Source organism: Grammomys surdaster, unplaced genomic scaffold (assembly GCF_004785775.1).
Source record: "Grammomys surdaster isolate TR1022 unplaced genomic scaffold, NIH_TR_1.0 279, whole genome shotgun sequence".
In the NCBI taxonomy this organism is placed as follows: domain Eukaryota; kingdom Metazoa; phylum Chordata; class Mammalia; order Rodentia; family Muridae; genus Grammomys; species Grammomys surdaster.
In genome coordinates, this window is record NW_021604720.1 from 9,790,693 (window position 1) to 9,812,754 (window position 22,062).

Consider the following 22,062-nt stretch of genomic DNA (forward strand, 5'->3'; position numbering starts at 1 on the left):
CAGGAGAACTGAAATCCTGCTCCTAATATTAATACAAACCACGGAGAGGAGAGGGGCTACTAGGATAACTGAGATCTAGGGTTAAAAGGCAAGTAGCTAAAGAAACAAAACACACACACGCACACCCACACCCATCCACACACACCCAGGGGATACCAAATGTGAAAAGACCTGGGAGCACTGGAAAACTGTTATGGTGGACATAAAACCCAACCAAGGGTGCTGGAGAGATGGCGTAGCAGAAGACCAGAGTTCAGTTCCCAGCACCCACAATGGGTAGCTTATAACTTCCTATAGCTCCAGTTCCTGGGGGTCAGGCACTGCTGGCTTCTAAGGGCACCTGCACTCTTGTGCACTGAACCATGCCCACATTCACACATATATGTGGTGTATGGGCATGTGTGTGTATCCAAGGACTGGAAAGATGGATCACTGGATAAGAGCACTTGCTGCTCTTGTGGAAGACGGAGGGTTCAGTCCTGGCAGCCACACAGTAGCCCACAACCATTCATAATTCTAGTTGCAGGGAATCTGATACTACCTTCTGACCTCTGCAGTTACCAGACACACAATGGTCCACATACATAGACACAGGCAAACACTCATATACATAAAACAAGTTATTTTTTAAAAGAGTACGTGTACACACACACACACACACACACACACACACGTTTGATTTGAACAGAGCCTTGCAGAGATTTTATGAATGACCTGACAGGTCAAGAAACAATACTCTGGTCACACTACCCACTCCCTTCCTAGACTTTGGCTTGAAGACACACCGACCAAATGAAATGCTCAAAACAAAAACAAAAAACAAACAAACAAAAACCAGCCTTTGTAGCCAGGCTGTGGTGGCACATGACTTTATTCAGAGCACTTGGGAGGCAGAGGCAAGTGAATCTCTGAGTTCTACAGAGTGAGTTCCAGGATGGCCAGGGCCACACAGAGAAATCCTGTCTCAAAATAAATAAATAAATAAATAAACAAACAAATAGCTACCCTACCCAAGGAGCCTCTGTGCTATCCTCATAGCTCTCAGCCCATTCGGGAGCTCCCTTCTCTCAACTCCTGTCTTTCTTCATCTCTTCTTTTTCCCCACAAGAAGCAACAACTGCAATTACAGATCAAGTTATTTTTAAGTATCTGAAGAGCCCCAGGACATTGATCTCCACTCCAAGTCCTCAACTGGATTGTCTTGCTGCCTTGACAAAACCCACTAAATTATTTCTTGAACAAAAGCAAGGATCTTTTCAGTGTTATAATCTCATTCCAAATCCTTTAACCCACAACCTACTCTTGTGGCCCCGACACTGCAATCCTCTTTGGGTAATCTGAGGTCTGGCGGGCACCAGGCCTGTGGTAGCTTTTGCTTTTCCTCCCATTCCGTGGCACTGCTTGCTGCTGGGAGGGGCACAGTGCCAGGGTTCAGGGCCCCATAATGACTTTGTTCTTACGGGGCAACTGTTAATAATTAGCAGGAAGCATTTTGCCTTTAAATCTCACAGCTTGAGCACTAAGATCTCACAGTGCCAAAGAAACACTTAATTCCAGGGTGAGACTCGGCTTCCAGCACACTCTAGTTGGCCTACCCATAGCATGAACTGGCTTCATTCATCTAGCAGTAAGGTGTGAGTGCCTTTTCTTCATTAGGTGCCAAGCCGGAAGAGGAGGTGAGATGGGGAGAAGAGAGACAAGGTTTCTGTCCTCAACTTAACCTCTACTAAGGAGAGGTGTCCATAAGTTTAAGAGCAGGACAGGTGCTCAGACATACAGAGAACACTAAAGAGATCATCAATATGGCAGAACTGTCAAAAAAAATAAATAAATAAAGAGCATCCTGTGAGGCTCAGACGGAGACCAAGAAAGGGGAGTGTTGGGTAGTCAGGAGTCACAAAAACAGAGATAACATCTCTGCCCACAACTGTTTGGGGCGGACAGATGCTTTGAAAGGATCATCAGCTGGAGTGCTCACTGACAGCATAGTAATTCACTCACTCGTTCATTTACAAATAGCTACATTTTTGTGGTACAATGGGCCAGGTACCTTTCTAAACTCTAGACACAGTAGTAAAGGGTGCACCCAACAACACAACCCTGAATAAGACAAAGCCTGCGCAATGAAGGAATTTACACAAAGGAAATATGTAAGATGCACCTGGGAGCGAAAACAAGGGAGAACTGTCAAGAGGGGCAATGGGAAGAAAGGAGAGAGGACCGGAAGTTCTCTTCCAGTGGGGCAACCAAGGAAGGCGTTTGTGAGGTGAATCTAAGCCAAGACCTGAAGAAGGGGCAGACACATAGCAGTGACAGCAGCCACCCACAAGGGCCAGAACATTAGAGGACAGAGACAGAGCTAGACAGACAAACACAGAGCCACAGAAGGTGAACCCGGACCAAGCTACCCGTGGTCAAGTGCCAGTTCCATATGCTACTAACACCATGACCTTGGGCCTGGTTGAGAAGCTTATTATAGAAGCTTGGAATGTTCCAGAAGGGGCTTTGAACCTCAGTTTTCCAAACCGTCCTTGATAGCTCCTCAGACATAGCTTACAATGCTCCTTTAGACCTCACCACAGAGGTAAGATGTGGAAGTAAATCATTATCATAGGGGGTCTGAGTCATTTAAGAATGAAGAGTCACTTTCAAAATAATTATGCACTAGTTAAGCTGCCAGCTCTGGCCAGCTCTGGCCAGCTCTGGCAACATTAGTTCCATGACCAAAAATTATCCATACTTTTAGGAAGGTAGGGCAACGTTTCTAATTTAGGATACAGAGAAACTACTCCATATGGTGTTGAGATATTTATCAATAGCCAGTGTGCAGGGGAACACCAAGAGAACCACAATACGCACATACACTTAGTAGAAAACATCTCAAAGTGTGTCTGTGTGCGTGAGTTACTGCCTGAGGCTACACCGGAACACAATACAGGACTATCTTGCTCTAGGGCATATTAGCTGTCACCTCACTGGGTGGCAGGCATCCCTGGCTTTGTATGACAGATTGGTGGCATACAGCAAGACAGGTGACACTATGCCCCAACATCATAAGGCTAGTGACAGTGGCACGTGGCTCTATACCAGGTGTGTGTGTGTGTATATACCTGCGTGCGTGCATGAGTGTGACTCCGAGTGCACAGCTGTCCTCAAGAGCTATGAGAATTGTGCTGGGCAGCATCTGCACCTTTGGACAGCCAGGTCCACTTGCTGTGGAATGGATGGCACTGAAGACAACGTTACCTAAGACATTACTCATAGAATTATTTACTACAGACATGGGCACAGACCATCTTTAATCCAGAAAATACTTTTCAAACCAATGATACAAAGAAGCACTTGCTATTTATGTCATGTCTTCTCTTATTTATTTATTTATTATTTATTTATTTATTTATTTAACATCTACCAGGCACAGTGTGGACCCTGGAAGTAAGCACAACATCAGATCCCTGTGTTCCGAAAGAGTATGTACCTTCTTCAATAGGTGCTGCCAAAGAAAACAATTTAACTAGGGTAAAATCTTTATTAGCCTATACCAAATTTCAACTGCCTAGATAGTACTAAACAAACGAACAAACAAGCAAGCAAACAAAGGGATTAAAAAAAAAGACACAAGGATTTTCAATGTCTGAGAACACACAGAATTTTGACTTCATTCATACACTGATCTGAAAAGGACAGTCATCAGAATTCTTCTCAGATCAAAACTATCCTCTTACTAAGGCCCCGTGAATACTCATCCTTGTCATATCTCACAATCCTCCAGCTGCTGGGGAAGTCACCAAGAGTGAGGTACACACTCAGCAGTGCACTGGACTACAGTCAGAAGTAATGAATTCTGTGATAGAAAATTGATCTCGCTTGTTCCCATAATGTAAGCTCTGTTGAGAGCGCAAACAAACAAGGCTATAATAATTAATTAAAAAGAAAGACTCTAATTAAAATTTTATATTAGTGTACATAATGGCCAGAAATAGTAAACACTGCTTTTTAAAAAAAGAAAAAAAAATTCAGAGCTGTAAAACCACAAAGAGCTCTGTCTCTGAAGATAACCAGTGACCACTTATCAGCCAAAGCGCCCTCTCCATCTCATCTGCTAACCCACAGTAAAGGGCGAGAAGTAGGGAGAGCAGAGAACCATGAAATATTCATCCACTTGCACGGGGTCCAGCTCAACACCTACTCATCAAGCGCTTCCACCTTCGGACACTCCTTCTATAGCATTTCCTGCGTACCCAGGACACATGTAGATGCATGTGTGTGGGCGGTCTGACCAGAGCCATGGGGGTCCTTCCAGGTGGCTGAGTGTAATCACTGGCACAATTACGTCCTTGGAAGAGCACTGAACGGCCCGTGTATATACAGGATCACAATAGGGTCTCCACGTGCAGAAGAAGCATCCTGGTGGACCAACAAGTGGAAACTGGTATGCAGTAAGCTGCGTGGACAGAGTCTTGCAGGTAAGACTACCTACAAAACAGCTGAAATTTCAAGACAAATGCTCAGCTGTCACAGGGAAGAGCAAGGGCATTCTGAATATCATGTATTCCATGACGTGCTTAACGACTAGAGATTGCACTCACTCCCCGTCTAGGAACCCCTTACACTGGGCTTGGCTACTGCCCTCTGTGGGGTTACCAGCCCTGGGACAATTAAATGAGAGGTATGGAGTCAACATTTACACTATCCTACAACCTTATCTATGGCTTTGGAGCAGATGGCATGTATAACTTTGACCCAACTATAGATGCTCGAGTTGTCTGAGCTGTCCAGGATGAGACCTCTAGTGAGGGTTTAGGACGTGACGTTTGGTTCACTTCTTCCAACTCATGGTTTATCACTTGGATGGATCTACCACTTGAAGAGTTTAAGGCTTCCTGTTTTCCAGAGTTCTCTAAGTGAGCAAGGAAGCCACTTTTAAATGTGTAGTACACCTTCTTCACAAGCCTGACAAACCATGAGTTTTGCTAGTGTCAGCAGTGTATACAGTGTCAGAATGAAGCACAGAGAAGGCGCCACTCAGCCACATGGGTTCATAAACCAAAGTAATTAGTTCCATGAAGATGAAGAGACCTGAGCTTACCCAGCATCAACATAAAACACCTAGCTTTTGGATGCCCAGCAGGATTCTTCCAGAACACGGGGCTAGTGACTTCTACAACGTCCCCACTGCCCTGTAGACTCTTAATATTTGGAGGAACTCCAAACAAACACCAAAGCTAAACCTAATTCTTTGTCAAGCTGACTGAGATTAATAAGTCCATCCTCCTAAGTGGGGTAAGCACTTTGACGGTCAATAGGAAACCTGGTTTAGTTATCATATATCCTAGGGACACCCCCTCCCCCCCCTCAAAGAGTGGCTCGCCAGAGCTCCAGGGACATAGGATGCATGCACAAAGAAACACAGCATGGAAGACTGTGGAAGAAGTCCACACCACAAGGAATTCTAAAATACCAAGTGACTGATACTACATCCCGATACGTAAACACCATGGGTGAGTCTGGCCACAGCACTGCCAGCCACTTAAGAAGAAGGGGAAGTGTCATTCTCTATTCAGATATGGAAGAGAAAGACAAGGGGGCATGGAGGTAAATAGCTTCCCCATACCATGACACTGGATCAGGTAGGAAGAGAAGTGGGCACTACAGGGCGCTCCTCCTACAGACTTCATCTATACAGGCTCACAGGGACTGCCCAGTTGGTAACCACACAGGACCTTACCATGCCATACAGAAAAAGCAGCAAAACAGAGGAGAAGAAAGAGGATGTGCCAGGTGGTGGTGGCTCACACCTTTAATCCCAGCACTTGGGAGGCTGAAGCAGGTGGAACTCTGTAAGTTTGAGGCCAGCCTGGTCTACACAGCAAGTTCCAAGACAGTCAAAGCTACACAGAGAAAAACCCTGGGGGGGGGGGGGGGGGGAAGAGAAGGAAGATGAGGAGGAAGAGAAGGAAGACGAGGAGGAAGAAGAGGAGGTAGAGGAGGAAGAGAGGAGGAAGAAAAGGAGTTGGAGGAGGAGGAGGAAGAGGAGAAAAAGAGAAAAAGGTAATCAGTCCTCCAGCAGAGGCCACACCAGAAACCTCATCACTGTGACGAGACTGAACATCATACACAGAGCAGGCCCAGCACAAGGATAAAGGAATCATTCTCACATCAGTGAGAGGCTGATTTCCCCCAACCGACCAGACTTTATATGCCCTCTAAAGCTTTGAGTTTTGTATTAATGTAATGAAGATTAAACAAATTAAAATGAGGAAAACCCCCTGGGTCTTTCCTTTTTTTCCTAAATAGAACACCTAATAAAGTGCTCAATACATAAACCTCAAAAGAAGAAGAGCTGTGGAGTTTGCCAGTGGTCCTCAACCAGGGTTACTTTGGCATCCTGGGCACACAAGCCACACCCACTCCCCTTTTGAGCATCGCACCTTGCAGAGTGTAAATGCTATCTCATGGGTGGAGACTACATCTGTATGCTTCTAAATGTCTACAATGCACAAGTTAAAGAATTCTCCAGTTCTGAATTCGAGCAGTGCTAAGGAAGAAAGGACAAGGGACAATTCAATACCCCCACAGGCCAGCTAGGGGCTCATGGCAATTTCAATGTAACAAATTATGTCTGAAGCTCTTTAGCTCCCAGTAAATGTTTCCATCCACAGAGCCAAAGAGGGCTCTCTGTATTTCCTTGGTTAATGATGGAGATCTGAGAGCTACAGAGGTTCTGACAAGGTTGCTGGAAACACAGCTGGTTGGTAGAGGGGTCAAAAGCAAAGAAGTGTTTGCAGTAAGAAAATATCCAAAATCCACAGAGTCAGCAGGAGACTCCGATCTGTTGTAACTTTATGCACACAGAAACTGCTATGCATTAAAACTTCACAACTCTTCCTTGGCTCAGAGAAATACACACATCCAACTTCCAGGAGCCTGCCACCCCCGTCTCACCTCTGTCCACCCAGTTATTTGGATTCTCAATCTCAAAGTAAGGCAAACACAGAGATGGATCTCCAGCGAATCACTCTAAGCGACTCAGGCCCAGGAACCTGCCATCTCAGATGCTATTTGCAAGAGTGCCTGCAGGTCTTATAAAAAGAAGAATAAACAGAGATTACAGCCATTTGTCTACCAGTTAGGGCAAAATATCAACCAAAGGATGGAGAAACTAAGAGAACCGCTACATGAACTGTTGCAATCACGGCCGTTAGCCCAGGAGAGACCAGGCTCAGCTTGACAAGCTGCAGAGAAGTGAGCAAAGGATTCCAGCCTTAAGACCACCCCTGGCTGCTGCGCTCCAGGGGCTCCTAGGAGGAAGGAGCCTGTCTTGTTTCCCTCAAGGTCCTCTTGTCTGAACCTGAACCGCCAAAGAGGTGGAACTAAAGGAAGGAATGGACGTTAAAACATATGACATGAAACTGTCATCTCAACTTTAAAAAAAAAAAAAAAGTTCAACTTGGTGGCATTTGGGACACTCCTATTGTGTAATCAGTTCCCAGAGCATCATCCCAGATAGAAAATGACACAGGAGATTTCTGTAACGGGCATCCTTATGCTGTTTAGCACATCTCCACAGCTCATCCATGTTGTGTGTGGCATGTCCTTTTTAAGGCTGACTAGTACTTCCCGGTGCACATTCCGCCTGACCGCCTGTGGATAGACATCTGGGCTGTTTGCACCAGCATGGCTGTTTTTTAACAAGGTGTTAAGTGTACTTAGCAAGTGTGCTGGGTGTGTGTGGGGGGGAGGGGGGATAAAAGCCTCAGATTCTGTCATCAACCTCTGCGCGTGATCATAACCCCCACAGGAGACTCAAAGTGTTTTTCCATGTAAAGAGGAAGTGAATTAGACTAGTGTTCTCCAGAAACTTTTGGCTGTCTTCTGTAGTAAGAAATAGATGTTTCGTTCTGACTGACTTCACACAAGCACACAGATGTAACTGAAACTTAAGGTGCACCTAACGCTTGCTCCCCCCAGGAGCGAGCTCTCCACATCTGCTGCCGACTCTATTGTTTCTCGGAAAGAGAGAGAGTTCCTTCCAGTCACTAAACTGATTTCACCACCACCACTGAGTGACAGATCACACAAGAGACACTTTTTTTAGGTACCGTTTCTCCCACATTGGTATCCCTTAGAATATGCTAATAATTAGGGCACCACAACTTTTTAAAGTATCAGTTTCATAAAAGTGAGGAACTCTTTAGTATGTTAACTACAAAGAAATACTGGGAGCTGTACTCCCCCCCCCCCAAAAAAAAGTTTTGATCATGAAAAGATTCACATAAAATCAGAAGTAAAATCCCAACGTCTACTGAAGGTGGTCCCATCAAGCCACCTGGGGAGCTCTACACTGGCTCACAGAAACGTCCTTTCAACTCCAGGAGTCTGTGATGTGGGATGGAAATTTGTAGCATGGGTTTTCCTTTGCAAGAAACAGAAACAAGCTCCAACCACGGGAACTGCACCTCCCAAAAGATGCACAGCAATTTCTGTTCAGAACAAAATAAAATGGAGAGAGTATCAGATCAGATGAAAACACACTAAAGACTTAGGACGCTGTAGCTGAAATGTCCAGAAGCGAGCACGGGGCAGCGACTGTGTGGAAAGAAGAATAGAGCAGGCGGGAGAAAATGGTCACAGGACACAAACTTGGAATTATGAAAAGAGATTTAAGATCTCACATGCAGCTAATAATATCCATATACTTAAGTCTGTTAAGTGTGTGTAGGTCTTAAGCGTTACACACACATACACTCTCTGTCTCTCTCTCTCCCTCTCTCTCTCTCTCTCTCACACACACACACACACACACACACACACAGAAAAGGAGACTATGTGAGAAGACAGAAACATTAATTAGCTTGATTGTGGTCATTTTACAATACACACTTACATACATTGAAAGTTTAGGTTTCAGCCCTCAATTCACAAGATTTATCAAAACCTGGGGAGGGATAACAACGAAAACCCAAAAGTAACTGTGAAGGAGCCCAGCAGCCTGCCATGTTAATTTCATATAATTCTCTCATTAGTAAGAGTTCTGCTGAGATAATCGAAAAAAGTCTCAGACCTGTTGCGTTTTGTCCCCAGGCAGCTGGTGAGATGTGCCACGTACAAACCGAAAGGACTGGTATGGGCATCTCCTCTCAGAACCCACCCTCTTGTCTTAGCAAACCTCTAACTTTAAGGCCTGTTCTGACAGAAGCTAATCCATGCCAGATAAATTTCAATATATTTAACTAAGAAACTAAGGTTAAAGAACTCTGTGAGTCTTCAGTCAAAGGAAGAGCATCACTTTACACTAGAGCAGTTTTACAAGGTGCTCATTGCCTGTTCCCAAGTAGAACAGAACTGTGCCTCAGCCCACCGATCAGTGCAGTATGTGTGTGTGTGTGTGTGTGTGAGAGAGAGAGAGAGAGAGAGAGAGAGATCTCTCCATCTACCTTTTGTTTCTGCTAGGTAACGGAAGGCTTCCTGGTAGTTGCCTGGGAGTACTGACTGAGGTTATAGAGCCCTGCACCCTCTCTGGGAGTACTGACTGAGGTTACAGAGCCCTGTAACCCCTCTGGCTTTTGACATGTGTTCTGGGAGCCATGCTCAGGTTGTCTGGCTTGTGTGGTTTGTGTTCTTACCAGCTGAGCTACCTCCCTAGCCCCAACTTTTCATTTAGTCTGAAACTTCCAGCCCAGGAAATGGTGTTGCCCACTTTTAGGTTGGGTATTCTCGGTTCAACTAACCTAACTGGAGAACACCTTAGGGACAGGCCTAGAGGCTGGTCTCCTAGGTGATTCTAGATCCCACTGAGTTAACAATATTAACCATCTTGAATGTCACTCCTCCTTACCAAGGATTACAACAACTCTTAGACACTGGACAGTGTTTCCATAAATGACAGTGACCATGAGGTAGCAAATTGCAATGGGAAAAGAAAAAGTGCAGTCAAGCTGGTTTGCTCCCAGGTCAGACATCTACAGCCCATGGCTAACCTTCCTCTCACACCTCTAGAATGGAAAACAAAACAGGGAAGTCTAGCCCACTTGGTTCTTGGGTGAACTGGGAGGGACCTGGCACACAGTAGGTGCTTAGTCACAGACCTCTCACCCCAAATCCAATACAGTTGAGGTTTAACAGAGAGGAGGAAATCAATCTGAAATTCTAACCATGCTAAAGGGCTGACTCTCGTAGTTCATCACTCAGAAGGAAGTCTACAGCATTGGGTAGGAATAGATAGTTTTACTCAACATCAAAGAGTTGTATTAGAGAAAGTCAGATGATTTTCCTGCAACTTGGACTCCAGCAACCCTGATGACAGAGCCCACCACATCTAAGAGCTGAGGGCAAGAGGGGCGGGGTCAGGACCAGGGACTTCAAAGGCCTTTAGTAAGAGTAAAATTCCACCGACATTACCATGTGGTATGTGCAACTGTTCTTTCCTTTAAAGAGCTGGGTGCTGCTGCTGAGTGAGGGGCTTTGGTACTGGAGACAACGCCCCACCCCTAACAGGCTCAGGCACACCTGCGGCCGAATCCAGGGGCTGCAGCACAGAAGCTGACTGCTGAGAAGGAGGTGCTCCCTCTGTTGGTAAGTAGGGAAGACACCATTCCAGGGATTCCTGGTTAAGGGATGAATGCACTCAGGGTAATTCCCTGGGAAGGAAAAGCAAGACTGAGCGCAGGGAGGAGCCAGCTTTGTTCTCATCAAAGGCGGGAAGAATGGAGGGAGAAGCTAATGAGTCACTGCTGAGAGAGAAGGCAGGATTAAGGGTCTGCTGGAGAAAGCACAATTGACGTCTGGCCAGCCTAGGTTGCAAGCTTTGCCCATTAGGAGGGGCGAGGGGCAGGAGCTCCAGGCCTTATCTTTCAAGTGCCTGTCAGCAGCACAGCAGGCCTCAGAGGGAAGCCTCTTAGCAGAGGCACTGGACGGCCACAGAGCTGGGTCAGCCCAGGCCTGAGGCACCCAACACACAATTATTCCTCCTAAGGTGGCTGCAGAATGGAATCTGGTATCTGGTACCTTGGAGTAGACAGCCTGGATAGAAGAACTTTCCCACGCAGAGGCAAGCAAGACAAGTCTCCTAGGCTTCCAGAATGGCAATGTCCAAAGAGTCAGGCTCCCTGTACCCACAAGGACACAGCAGGGCTGGGCAGTCAGATGGGGAAGGGCCGGAGGAGAAAGCACACCTTGCCCAAATTACCCAGGTGCCTCAGGAGAGAGACACAGAACCCAGCTCTTTGTTTCCCTCCAAATGCTTTGGACTTGGGGCTGAAACCACTCTGAGCTATTCTCATGTGTGCTGGCCACTGTAAGTGTAACTACCCACTGCTGACCAGCTCCCAAAGGAAACTCTATATAAACCTTTGCTTAGAAGACCAAGAAGACAGTGCTTACAATGGGCTCTGGTTTCCATGGATTTTTAAGTCCAGCAGACAGCACAGATTATAAAGTACAAAAAGATACTTGGTGACACAGAACCAACCGATAAGTAATGTAGGCAAAACAAGACCATGTGAGAGTCGAGGAAGGAGAAACCGTATGTTGCTCTTCGGGGACCAGGCACAAGAGCTGAGTGTCCAACACACTTTACTTAATGTACTGTCCCGAAGTCCTCATCTGAGGCAGGGGGTCTTACGCCACAACAGGAATGACAAGGAGGAGGTTCAGAGAGCTGAAGTAATTAGTCCACATTCGCTTACTGAGGGAGTGACCAAGCAAGAGTCATTTTCTGAGACTTGCTGAGACTGGCTCTGGACCAGGTGTGCATACAGAAGGTGGGAGGGAGCCTGGTAGGCCGACTACTCCAGTCTGCAGCAGGGCAAGTGTGTGGTTCTTATGTCCCTCCATCACTCGCTGACAAAGCAGCCAGCCGAGGGGACCACATTGACTGGATACAGGCCCAAGGTGGAGGCCTGCTCTGACTGTTGGCCTACAGAGGGGTGGCACTGGGGTGTGGGCTGGGGAAGCCACTGTCGGCCTCTGACAGCCTGAGGTCTTCAGACCATTTTCATTCTTCTGCTCCCATGTCCCTTCCCAACTGGCTTCTTCCTCCTGAGGACGGCCCAGCTGCTACGTCCATCTGCAGAGCAATTTAGTTCTCTCCACGCAAGTGCGGGTGGAGGTGAAGCTGGGCACGGGGACTGTGTGTGGGGGTGGTGGTGGGGGGGGGCAGGCTCGCTGAGGCCAGGCCCACACATTCTCCCTAGGGCTCAGCTGAAAGTAAAGAGGGATGAAGCCCCTCTATGTGCCTCAGTTTCTCCAAAGGTATTAAAGAAAAGTTAAGTGAGGAATGGTTTTTAGCTTAGAGGGAGGGAAAAAAATGAAATGCTACTTTCCTTGCAGTTAAAAACAAATTTCTTCTGCTCAAAAGCCTCACAACTGGGGAGGGAAGAGGGGAAAGGGAGAAGAGAAAGGCAGGGGAGGGAGATGGAAGACAGAGCAGAAAAAAGAGGAGAGCAGTGGGGTAGAAAGCTACAGCATGGAGGAGTGGCCTCGGGCCCTGTTATCTCCAGTTCACCTTGACTAGCTGTGAGTGCTGCACAGGGGAGGGGGCCTCTCATTCCTTAGAGGAACAGGGTGGGGTGAGCAGCTGGTGAACAGACCTCCACCAGAACTTTCCATGTCAGAGTAAACACACAGAACATGTCTCAACCTGGCCTACTGTGATTAGCAACATGTTCTCGAAAAAGATAAGATTAGAAGACGTGTCTGGTGGCTTATGGGTGTTTTCTCCAGACAACAGGAAAATCATCCCCAGTTATGGAGGACTTTGGAATTCCTGGTGGTTCTCCAGAGTCTCAATGACAAGCTTATAAATAATACAACCAGGACTTGGTGTCTGAAAAAAACCAAAGGCTCTGGACAAAAACCACTGGATCCTACGGGACAAGGATACCCGTCTGGGTCCTTCGAGAAGATTTCCATAGGGTTGATGTTGTACTCATTAATTCCCTGGATAAACAATGGGTGGGATCAGGATGATTTGATGGACAGCTTTTGGAAACGATCTTCTTAGCAGAACACTGCAGAGAAGATCGTATTCACACAGAAGCAAGTGTCACTAAAACAAGGGAGGTAAATTGCAGGGCGCGAATCAAAGAACTGGACAGGACAGAACAAAGAACTCACTCAGGTCCAGCCAGAGAGCTGGACCGGCTCCCAAGACAAAGCCTAACCCCTTGCTTCTGAGGAGCAGGGGCAAGTCTGCTGACCCTGATGTTTGGTTTCCACTTCACACTGTAGGCCTAGAGAGCTGTAAACACACCAGGTAAATCCACTCTACCCCACTGGCAGGTCAACAAATCTGAGATCTTAGTCTGGAAGGGCAAGCTTGAGTTCTCCAGAGATGGGGAAGCCCTTTAGGATGACCCACGCAGCTGCCTGGCTCTGACAGCATCCACCAGGGGCAGTCTTTCTGCCCACCATCCATGCCTCAGCCCAAGCATTCACCCAGCTTTGGTATCCCTGTTCTGACAAGAGATCATTCCTCTGAAGTTGAGCCCAGATCTTTCAGTCCATGACTTCCACCTCTCAGATCCAGACCCTGCTTCACTGATGGTTCGGGTGTCCACTATCTTCACTTTCTGGTAGGCTTTGACTGTCACAAAGGATCTCCCAACCAGTGGCAGTGCTTCCTTCTTATTTCAAAGGAGCCCTGCCATGTGGACAGAAGCCGCTGAGAGAAGCCTTGGATGGGGCGGTGGGAGCGAGTGGTCAACAGACACTTACAACTTAGTAAGATCTCTGACTGCACCTCACTAAACTTCTGACCAACAATCTACTGGGACACACAGGAAACAAATCCTTCTCCTGACTCTCTAATCTCTTAGGAACCATGGTCCACACGCCCATCAATTAAACTGTGTGTGCATGTGTGTGTGTGTGTACATGCGCGCATATGCACACGCTTGAGAGTGTGCATCTGACACACATGTATGGTAGTTACTAAAATTGATGTCATCCATCCTTCTTGATTGCTCTTCCTTTTTTTTTTGGGGGGGGGGGGAAGACAGGGTCTCTCATGTCTGGAGCTCCCAGGTCTTGGCACGGCCTCTGAGGCTCAGGGATGCCCTAATCTCCTCCTCCCTAGTGCTAAGATCACGGATGTGTGACACTGCACATTTCTTTTCACACTGGTTCTGGAAGGAAGCGAATTCATGTCCCTCACACTTGAACAGAGAGCACTTTACCCACTGAGCCATCTCTCCCCCTCCACATTGTACATTTCCTTTCTACTGTAGTATGTGTGGTTGTGTGTGCTACATGTGCTGAGGTAAGGGGACAACTTTCAAAACTGGTCCTCTCCTTCCATCTTTCCATGGGCACTGGTGATTGGCTTTGGGTCAGGCTTGCCAAGGACGGGCCTTCCCGGCTGAACCATCTCAGGGACAGTGCCTGCACCCTCTTTAAATCTGGAGAAAGCAGAGACTCCAGTGTGGCAGTGGCTTAGGGTTGTTAGTTTTTCACTGCTGAAGAAATCACTTGTCTTTTTACACTATCGCACAACAAGGAAAATGGCATCTTTCTTCCTGTTGTATACCATTTGTTTTCCTGCAATTTCCCTTTCTGGAGTTGTTTCCTATTTCCAGCACAGATCCATGTCTTCCCCTTCTTGGAAAGTGGAAGGCTTGACAACCAACTGCGCCTTGAGAGTCAGCCCCATCTGCAGTCAGCCCCTCAGGTGTGAGAGAGCTGCCAGGCCCTCAGCTGGGCTGTCTGGAGAAGCAAATAGAAGCTAAGCAAATATGAAAAGCCTCCAGCCCCCCTCTGGGCTCCATCCACACCTCAGCTTTCTTCTCAGGAGGCATCAAAAGCACACCAGTCTTTGTTTTCCCTGGCTCAGGAGTTAGGGCAACAAAAACTTAGCAGACTCCTCACACTTCTGCTCTAAACATGAAGCAGGCACTGCAGGTACCCCAAGACCACAGAAGATGACAAATCCCTCCAACTAGCTTGGCTCTCCGAGACAGGAATTTTATTCAGTATCTGAGTAAAAGAGACATTGTCAGCCGCTCACACATTTGGCTTCTAAGTATGAACTCAGAATGAGATGCAGTGAACGGGCCCAGTATTCATGAGATGCACCTAGAATCTAACCGCTCCAAGATAACGCGGGCTGGTTTCCAAGTAAATAAAATCATGCAGCCCTGAATAAGAATTAAATGTACAATGCACAGCACACCCAAGGCAAAATGCTGAGGTCAAAACTATTCTATGAGACCAACTGACAGAACATAATGGAAGTCAATAGATAATGTGATTTGATATGAAAATAAAATTATAGTCAACTAATGGATTTTAAAGCTCACACTGGGCAGCATAACTCTTACAAATAAGAGAGTATTCCTATATTTGAAATGTTTTCCATTACCCACCCACCCACTCCAATTTTTCTGACAAGATGAGCCACATATCTAGAAATACTACTGCAGAGAAGGCCTGTATCTGCCTTACTACAGCAGCACGCTCACCTAGCAATTTAGCACAATGGGGCTTCGTATCGATTGCAATCTTTTAATATTCCTTTAAAAATGACTCTATGGAAAAAGTACCAACTTAAACATAACTTTCCAAATATATAATACATCGCCCTTTAAAAATAAAGTTTATAAGAATATGTGTACTGACACCAAAGGGCATTCAGAGAACCACTTCTGATTTCCATCAGATGTGTTGCTTGCCATGGAGTGGCGTGATCCAGATGGCACTACTGTGGGCTTCAGGCTTGCCCAAATGAAACACAAAAGAACACAACGATCTGACAATTGAATGCCTTCAATGCAAGCTAAGACCAGCTTCACTATGGCTTTGTAGTTCTTCTACCATACAATATTTACAAAATTAGAATGAAGGAATGGTGTGTGTGTGTGTGTGTGTGTGTGTGTGTGTGTGTTGTATCATCCTACCCAATCAATGAATAAACTATTTTTGCTGTGGGTACATTCAGCATTTCCAGTGGAGGAAATAACACTGTTATGTTAATAACAAGCTTAACATTTTCAGGATTTACTGATATCTTAATTGTCTAAAACAGAGTATGTTTCCCAAGCACTCCCGGAGCTTTCTTCCTCCTCACCAGGCTTTTCCCAAGGGGCCAGGAGCAGTTGTAAGTCTTACCCTTTCAGCCAAAGCTATTTACCTGGTGGGCTCTCTCAGGACTTGGTCAAAACAAACAGATGGACGAGGCCTTAAGGTGACTACACAATGATTACTGCATCACTCTATTTACAAACTATGAAGATAACGCAGGAGAATACAGTAGCAGGAAGGAGCCACAGAAACTGTTGACTGAACATTAAAACTCAACCATTTCACAAAGAACCTTACTATTAGAAACACCAAATGCTTGAAAGGGGCACATATTATTAAATTGCTTACAGAGACAGAGAAGATGGGGGAGGGAAGGGGGGCAGGGTGGGGGAGACACAGAGAAAGACTGAAAGAACATGGAGAACATTATCACATTTTTAAAAAGAGAGAAGAAAAATTTCTTGAAGTGCTTTCGAAACACCACATTAAAACAAATTATGAGGAGATATGGTGCCATTATTCTCAGAGTAATAATTTTTAAGTAAGTATGAGAATCATGATAGAACCATGATGGGAAACAAGGACCCCTCTATCTGAATCTCTGACCACTTAGAGCACATACACGCCCAGTCTGCCATAGTAACCCCAGCTGCTGAAATGCAGGGATTCCTACAAATCCACCAGAAAGCCTACCAAGCTTACAAAGCCTGGCTTGCAAACGACTACTTCTATCCTGTAAAAACTGATCATACAGGAAGTTCCATAAGCCGCCCTGCCTGGTGCAGCACACAACCTGTTTCTCATCTGTGCTGAAGGAGAATCACGGTGTTCTCTTGCTGACTGACTTTGGACTAATCCCTCTACCAATAAACACTACAGCAGAGCCACACGTAAGACTTGCTACAACAATCTGATGTCATGAACACTAGTAACAGTGTCAACCTTTTCTGGAACATCAATTTAGTGTTTCAACATTTAAATGCCACTCCATAAGGTCCCCAAATGACAAAAGCTTTGCTCATTTACTAGGGTTCTATCTTTTAACTTAACCATCAGACATGGAGAAAGGGGGAAAAAAACTGGGAATTTCATTTACAAGCTGATGAGAAGCTGGCAAGATGGCTCAGCAGATAAAGAAAGGTACTTGTTACCATGCCTGAGGACAGGAGTTCAATTCCTGGGAACCATTTGGTTGGTAGAAGAAAAAAACTCCCACAAGTTGTCCTCTGACCTCATATACAAATACACACATATACACAAACTAAATAAACGTAATTAAAGTTGACGGGAACACAGGTCAGAAGGCACCCTGGCGGCATCTATGAAAGGCATGCCTCGCCTGTCAGGAGAAAGGCCCCATCTAGGAAGGGCTGTCATCGGAAACACACTAACTATTAAATCAGCCCACCGTGCGCTCCAGAAGAAAAGGCGAGACATCCAAAAATAACAGCCCTCCCTCCCGTTTCTGAAGCCCATGCTCACACCCGACCTTGGCAAAGGTGTGGAGTCCGTATGCAAGCGGATTTGGCCTCAGTCCCTGAACTCAGCCGTGGGGACTCTACAAAGCACAGCTGAGCACCACTTCACAAGGAGAAAGGGCCAAGAACCGTGCTTGCTAAATGACCGCGACACCTTTGTTGAGGCTCAGCAGATCCGACAAAGGGAAGGCAGTGCGGAAGAAGCTGTGGTGGTCAGCGCTTCGGTGGCTCTGTGTTTTGGGAGCTAGTTTTCTGTCCTGCTACAACTTGGGGAGTTTCCATGTCCCCAGTTCAGGTTTCCACCGCACATCCTACATTACTGTGGCACATTTGTCACAACTAAGAAGTCAACGTGAGCACACGACTCCTTTCAGCTGAATGAACAAGTTATTGACGTGCACTTTTTTTCTGCCCAACGCTGCCTTTCTGTTCCAGGATCATGTTTCCTATGTAGTCACTGCGTCTCCTCAGCCTCCTCTAGTCTGCACAAGTTTTTCAGACATTCCTTGCTTCTGATGACCTAAGCAGCTGTGAGGAGTGCCAGCTCAGGGTTTTGGAGACGATCCTCACGGAGGACGAAGCCACTGTTTGAGTTTTCCCCACGGTTAAAACAAGCTTATGGGTTTCAGCAGGAAGTCCACCTTTTGGCTTGAAATTTACATCACACACACACACACACACACACACACACACACACACACTCTCCAAAGACCCACATGCTAAAGGATTAGTCATTAGCTTATGGCTTAGAGATAATGGAGGTAGGGCCTACTAGAAGGAAGTTAGGTAAGGGGGGGTAGGGGGGGTCTTGAAGGAAACAGTAGAACTCCAGTCCCTTTCTTCCCCTGCTCTGCTGCCCTACTGCCATGAGGCGTGCAGGCCCTGCTAACACATACTGCTGCCACACTGTAGGTACCCGCTGCCACTTTCCCAAAGAAATGGAGCCGGAGGGCTATGAGGGGGAACTGCAGGCCCAAGTTATCTTCGCTCCTTTAGTTAGTATTTACCTGAGGTGTTGTTGTAGGAGACTGACTACACACAGTGCCATGATATTAGGCATGCTCGTTATCGCCTTCTCACAGCAGAAGAAGAGCTTAAAAATTATTTATTTTTATTTTATGCATATGGGTTTTGGCTGCAGGTGCAACATGTGTTCTCAGCTTTGGAGCTGCCATGTGGATGCTGGGAATTGAACCTGAGTCCTCTAGAAGAGCCGCTAGTGCTTCTCCATGAGGAGCTGTAAGTCATTTTCTCAATTAGCGATCAGTGGGGGAGGGCCCAGCCCATTGTGGGTGGTGTCATCCCTAGGTTGGTGGGCCTGGGTTTTATAAAAAAGCAAGCTGAGCAAGCCACGCTGAGCAAGCCAGTAAGCAGCACCCTTCCATGTCTTCCATGCATCAGCGCCTACCTAGGTTCCTGCCCTCTTTGAGTTCCTGTCCTGACTTCCTCTAATGATGGACTATAACTGAGAAGTATAAGTTCAATACACCCTTTCCTCCCTGACTTACTTTTTGGTCATAGTGTTTCCTTGCAGCAATGGAGACCCTGACTAAGACAATTGTTTAGGACCCCTTCTCAACAGAAACCCTGACTAAGACGATCCTTTAGTGCCCTTCCTCAACAGTCCACTCTTTACAAGAAGTCCTTAGGAAAGAACTGTTCCCATCCCTTACATGGATTCTTGTGTATGGGAAACGGACCTCATTTGTATCCATCAGTTCCAGCTCATGGATACTTGTTTTGTACGTTGTTTACAATGCAATAACATCACTTAGCTCATGAGGCATTTTCAGGATGGTTCCAGTGTCCTGAAACTCCCCTACCATTTTGCATTTTCAACACACCTGGACTTTCTGCTTCCCCAGAGTGCTAAGGGTTGAATTACAACTTCCTAAAATCTTACCCAGAAGTCCTAGGCCCCTAGTATCTCACAATGTGACTGTATTTCAAATTTGTGCCATTGGAGAAGTTAAAGTCACACTGGAATAAGGAGAGTTTTTAATCAGGAAGGCTTAGCATCCTCCTAAGAAGGACAGAGGTAGAGACAGTCCTGTGAAATAGAAGCCAAGGAATACCACAGATAACCAGCAAGCCACAAGAACCAGGGGAGAGCCTGGGCCAGATCCTCTCCCACAGCTCCAGAAGAAACTTGGGCTCACAGCAGGCAGCTCTGGGTGAGAGGCAATTCCTAGTGCTGTTAGGCTCACTCAGCTCTGGCGCTTTGTCAGGGTGGCCTATGTAAATTAATACAAAGGCTAACTCACCTAGCTCTTCCTAGTTTAGTTAAAAACAGTATTTAGCGTAAAAAAAGGAAAAAGCAGGTGTAGAGGAACACTCAAACAAAATCTTGGAAAACAGGTGCAAGTCAACATAATACAACGTTTTTAGCATTATGTTTGGATGTGGGCAAGATTGGGGCAGTGTTTTCAGACTCCTGGATTTCCTCACAGAGCCTCCAGCCACCTGCAGCTCAGCCCAGTGCTGCTGCCAAGCACACCTGCAAGGGACAGCAAGAGCTGCCCTTCTTGTATAATCACTGTCTTCTTTCACATGCCAAATACCAGCTCCGTGGAAGCCAGACACTACCCAGGTGCCCTTCACAGTGGCTCCACATGGGGTTGACAAGGATCCCTTGAGTCGAGGTAGACCTGGCCAGAGCAGGTTAACTCAGCATGTTGGTATCTGTTTATGACTGGCTGTTCCACTTCCAGCTTCCCAGAATTACATGGGCAAGTGGCCTGGTGCACAGAAGTTCCTTACTGGGCGTGGAGCAGCTTCAGGGTGATTTCTCACACCATAGGCTCCTCAAGCAAAGCCCTTCAAAGGCATGGAGAGAACAAGGTGCTCTCTGGATTCAAACCATAAAGATTGGGGCTGGAACCTCTCCTGTCACCTCGATTTACACCCAGTGATCTTGATGGACTTGATATCTAACCGATATTAACTGCAGGTGACAGGACTGGATCTGAAGTGGTCAACTGGAAATCATTTTTCACTATAGAAGCTCTGGTTCATCTGTATTTTTATGCTGGTATTAAGACTCGAGAGAAGTCATTAGGCTACAGCCAGCACACAGTACCTCTTGGCCTGAGTATGTTTTACTTGCAACCCCTAGAGCTCTATTATAATCCTTCAAATTATTAAATAATTGCAGTGTGTCCCTTGGGGTCACATTTGGCAACAAGACACTGGCCTAAATGAACCAATGATGCGACCCAGTGAATAACACTTACATTTTTAGCTTGCGAGAAGCAAAGGGGTGTGACATACTTTTAGGGGAGAAACTAGAGAAACTAGTTGGGGTAGGCTTAGAAACTAAATATCGAAAATACTCCAATAATTAGTGCCAGACTCTCAACCCCATACGGGAGCAACTCTCTACTCCAATCCCAGTTTCTATTTCAGGAATGGCTACAATCACAAGGAGAGGGCCAGGCATATGGCTCTGTCCTTCTGGACATTGCTACAAGGTAGGCTAGGCTGCTCTGGAAAATCCCGCCTCTTCCTCCTACAGCTCTATGACCTCGAGTTGTCATTTCAAATAAAGCATGCTTCCACTGATTTTTATGAACACAGACAAAAGCAGCTACAACCTTGCTTGTCCCCCCAACTCCCCAAAAATACCCTTGCGAACCAACTGTAGTTGCTATGTAGGGTTATTTGTTTCTAAGGCAACAGCTTATGTCTAAGTACTAATGGCCTGTCCTTTTGCCAGGCAACAAACAGCCTTGTGATGCAAGTGCACCTGTCTCAGCTACGCGTTACTATGGAGACACTCCAGTTACTATGGCTACCATCACGCTAATCGCCTAGCAAAGGCAGACATACAGCAGTCTTCTCATAGAGCCCAGCTGCTTCTCCCGTCTCTTGCCGGAGACTGATTGTCTAGGGCCTGTGATGGAACGCACAGGAACTTCATTAATGCCACGTTGGAAGGCTCACTCTGTGTGCCCTCCTGCGGAACAAACATCAGAACAGAAAAATCTGCAAGTGGACTGTAAAATTCCCCAGCCTTCTGACATCAGGCCATTCCCAATTAACATGAATGTCTACTCCACTGGCAGTTTCCCTTAACTGGATGGTTAACAAAAGAAACGCTGCTACACATCTTCGAGAATTTCTTGGTAGGGGGCTGGAAAGATGGCTCAGTGATTAAGAGCACTGGCTGCTCCTCCAGAGGACCCAGGTTCAATTCCTAGCACTGACACAGTGGCTCAAACCGTCTGTAATTCTGGTTCCAGAGAATGCAATGGCCTCTTCTGGCTTCCACAGACACCAAGCATGGGAATGCTATGCAGACATAAATGCAGGCAAAACAGCCATACACATAAATAAACAAAGTAATTTTCAAAAACTTTCTTGGTGAGCCTGATACAAGCATCATGAATAGCTAAGTTTGAAATCTGGCTCTTTGTTCTATAGGCCCTTTCTTCTAACCTAGCAATAACCTAACATGCTTTTTAAACCGTGACAATCTACCTAACTCCCTTCCCATTGTATATTAGTAAAAAACCACACTCATGACCTCAATCTCATGACAGACAGGCACGTGAGGGGGGAAAGTGGC

The 22,062-nt window shown here is 46.3% G+C and overlaps 1 protein-coding gene across 3 annotated transcripts in view; it reads right to left on the reverse strand.

The window, feature by feature from the left end:
• Foxn3 (forkhead box N3) overlaps positions 1 to 22,062 on the reverse strand; it is a 364,395-nt gene that overhangs the window by 122,252 nt on the left and 220,081 nt on the right. The gene's annotated exons all lie outside the window — the stretch shown is intronic.